The following is a 4198-nucleotide window of genomic DNA, read 5'->3' as shown; positions in this document are numbered from 1 at the left end:
TCCACGATGTTGAGGGGCCGAAGAAGACCGGAAGCATGGAGACAAGACTCGAAGCAATGGAGCAGCAAGTTTTCAAGTGTCAAGGGATGGTGGAACATGGACTCAACGCTAATCACTTGATGATCACGGAGTTCACCAACAATCACAAGCTGGATGCCAAGAACATTGGGGAGGCCATCTTCAAGATTCATGAGAAAATCGAGCATCTCCAAGTCCAGATCTATGACCTGCAAAGCCAAAACTATGAGTATGAATACAAATTTAAGAGGATGAGTTTGGCTGCAGATTTGAGGATCCCGTAGACTCGATCATCTTTCTATGATGGTGAGCCTATGCCTTGGAAGATTGATGACAAGCCTACAACATCAACAACTCTATCATCACTACCTCCGAAGAAAGAGACATAAATACATGGGTATGGGCACTCCCCTTGGCAACTACCAAGCTCGGGGGAGGTGCCCCGGTATCATATCACCATCACACCTTTAATTTTATCGTTTTTCTTAGTTTGTTCCTTTTGGTTATATCTTGATCTAGTAGAATAATGTTTTAGTATGATCTAGCTTTGAGTTTTGTTTTGATCTCTATCTATTTAATCAAGTCCGTGAGTTATATAATAAAGAGTAGATTTGAGTTGAGGGCTTTGCTTTCTTGCTATGATCTTGAGGGAACAAAAATAAGAGAAAGAATAAAAAGAAATAAAAAAGATCATATATTATCTTATGGAGAGTAAGACATCACACATAAAGAGTATGATGAATAAAAAAATTTGAGAGTTGACAAACATAGTTTTGGTCATTGTTGCAATTAATAGGAAGTAATAAAGAAAGAGAGGTTTTACATATAAATATACTATCTTGGACATCTTTTATAATTGTGAGCTCTCATCAAAATATGACATGCTAAAAAGTTGATGTTGGACAAGGAAGACAACATAATGGGTTATGTTTTCTTATATCCGAATAGAAATTATTCTATTGTCATGGATCCTCCAGCATGTTGAGCTTGCTTTTCCCTCTTATGCTAGCCAAATCTTTTGCACCAAGTAGAGATACTACTTGTGCATCCAAACATCCCTTAACCCAGTTTTGCCATGAGAGTCGGCCATACCTACCTATGGATTGAGTAAGATCCTTCAAGTAAGTTGTCATTGGTGCAAGCAATAAAAATTGCTCTCGAAATATGTATGATTATTAGTGTGAAGAAAATAACCTTTATACGAACTTGTGATATGGAAGAAATAAAAGCGACAGACTGCATAATAAAGTTCTTTATCACAAGCGGCAATATAAAGTGACTCTCTTTTGCATTAAGATTTTGTGCATCCAACTATAAAAGCGCATGCCAACCTCTGCTTCCCTTCTACCCTTATACAAGAGTCATGGTGATCTTCATCTTTCCTTTTTACACTTTTTTTCCTTTTTTCAAGCACTATGTGTTGGAGAAAGATCCAGATATATATATATATCCACTCGGATGTAGGTTATCATAAAGTATTATTGTTAACATTACCCTTGAGGTAAAAGGTTGGGAGGCAAAACTATAAGACCCTATTTTTCTCTGTGTCCGACTAAAGCTTTGAACCCATAAGTATCGCATGAGTGTCAGCAATTGTGAAAGACTAAATGATAGTTGAGTATGTGGACTTGCTGAAAAGCTCTTGAATTGACACTTTTCAATGTTATGATAAATTGCAATTGCTTCAATGACTGAGATCATAGTTTGTTAGTTTTCAATGAAGTTTTTGATTCATACTTTACCTTGTGAACGAATTATTACTTTAGCATAAGAAATTATATTAAATTTTATGTTGTTATTCTAAAGATGATCATGATGCCCTCATGTTCATATTTTATTTTATCGACGCCTCTATCTCTCAACATGTGGACATATTTTTCGATTTCAACTTTTGCTCGAGGACAAGCGAGGTCCAAGCTTAGGGGAGTTGATACGTCCATTTTGCATCATGCTTTTATATCGATATTTATTGCATTATCAGCTGTTGTTACACATTATAGCACAATACTTATGCATTTGCTCTCTTATTTTACAAGGTTTACATGAAGAGGGAGAATGTCGGCAGTTGGAATTCTAGGCTGGAAAAGGAGCAAATATTAGAGACCTATTCTGCACAACTCCAAAAGTCCCGAAACTCTATGGGGAGTCATTTTGGTAATAATAAAAAATATTGGGCGAAGAAAGCACCAGAGGGGGACACCAGCCATCCACAAGGGTGGAGGGCGCGCCCTACCCCCTAGGCGCGCCCTCCTGCCTTGTGGGCCCCCTGTTAGGCCTCCGATGCCCATCTTCTGCTATACGGTGTGTTTTGACCTGGAAAAAATAAGAAGGAAGCTTTCAGGATGAAGCGCCGCCGGCTCGAGGCAGAACCTGGGCAGAACCAGTCTAGGGCTCCGGTGGAGCTGTTCTGCTGGGGAAACTTCACTCTGGGAGGGGGAAATCGAAGCCATCGTCATCAGCAACGATCCTCTCATCGAGAGGGGGTCAATCTACATCAACATCTTCGCCAGCACCATCTCCTCTCAAACCCTAGTTCATCTCTTGTATCCGATCTCTGTCCCAAAACCTCAGATTGGTACCCGTGGGTTGCTAGTAATCCTTGTAGTTGATGCTAGTTGGTTTATTCGGTGGAAGATCATATGTTCAGATCCTTAATGATAATTAAGACTCCTCTTATTATGAACATGAATATGCTTTGTGAGTAGTTACGTTTGTTCCTAAGGACATGGAGGAGTCTTGTTATAAGCAATCATGTGAATTTGGTATTCATTCGATATTTTGATGAGATGTATGTTTTCTCCTCTAGTGGTGTTATGTGAATGTCGACTACATGACACTTCACCAGTGTTTGGGCCTAAGGGAAGGCATTGAGAAGTAATAAGTAGATGATGGGTTGCTAGAGTGACAGAAGCTTAAACCCTAGTTTATGTGTTGCTTCGTAAGGGGTTGATTTGGATCCATATGTTTCATGCTATGGTTAGATTTATCTTAATTCTTCTTTCGTAGTTGCGGATGCTTGCGAGAGGGGTTAATCATAAGTGGGAGGCTTGTCCAAGGAAGGACAACACCCAAGCATCGGTCCACCCACACATATCAAATTATCAAAGTAACAAACGCGAATCATATGATTATGATGAAAACTGAAGGAAATATGCCCTATAGGCAATAATAAAGTTATTATTTATTTCCTTATTTCATGCTAAATGTTTATTGTTCATGCTAGAATTGTATTAACCGGAAACTTAGTGCATGTGTGAATACATAGACAAAACATATTGTCCCTAGTATGCCTCTACTTGACTAGCTCATTAATCAAAGATGGTTATGTTTCCTAACCATAGACATGTGTTGTCATTTGATGAATGGGATCACATCATTAGGAGAATGATGTGATGGACATGACCCATCCATTAGCTTAGCATTATGATTGTTACAGTTTCATTGCTACTGCTTTCTTCGTGACTTATACATGTTCCTCAGACTATGAGATTATGCAACTCCCGAATACCAGAGGAACACCTTGTGTGCTATCAAACATCACAACATAAATGGGTGATTATAAAGATGGTCTACAGGTGTCTTCGAAGGTGTTTGTTGGATTGGCATAGATCGAGATTAGGATTTGTCACTCCGTGTTTCTGAGAGGTATCTTTGGGCCCTCTCGGTAATGCTCATCACTATAAGCCTTGCAAGCAATGTGATTAATGAGTTAGTTGCATGGTGAAGTATTATGGAACGAGTAAAGAGACTTGCCGGTAACAATATTGAACTAGGTATGACGATACCTACGACCAAATCTCGGGCAAGTAACATACCGATGACAAAGGGAACAATGTATGTTGTTATGCGGTTTGACCGATAAAGATCTTCGTAGAATATGTAGGAGCCAATATGAGCATCCAGGTTCCGCTATTGGTTATTGACCGGAGATGTGTCTCGGTCATGTCTACATAGTTCTCGAACCCGTAGGGTCCGCACGCTTAACGGTCGATGACGATATGTATTATGGGTTATGTGTTTTTGATGACCGAAGTTTGTTCGGATTCCCGGATAAGATCATGGACATGACGAGGAGTCTTGAAATGGTCGAGACATAAAGATTGATATATTGGACGGCTATATTCGGACACCAGAAGTGTCCTGGAAAACTTTCGGATAAAACTGGAGTGCCGGAGGGTTA

This window comes from Triticum dicoccoides, chromosome 7B (genome assembly GCF_002162155.2).
Source record: "Triticum dicoccoides isolate Atlit2015 ecotype Zavitan chromosome 7B, WEW_v2.0, whole genome shotgun sequence".
NCBI classification, from domain to species: Eukaryota; Viridiplantae; Streptophyta; class Magnoliopsida; order Poales; family Poaceae; genus Triticum; species Triticum dicoccoides.
The sequence above is the reverse complement of the archived record's forward strand: the minus strand, read 5'-3'. Positions refer to the sequence as shown.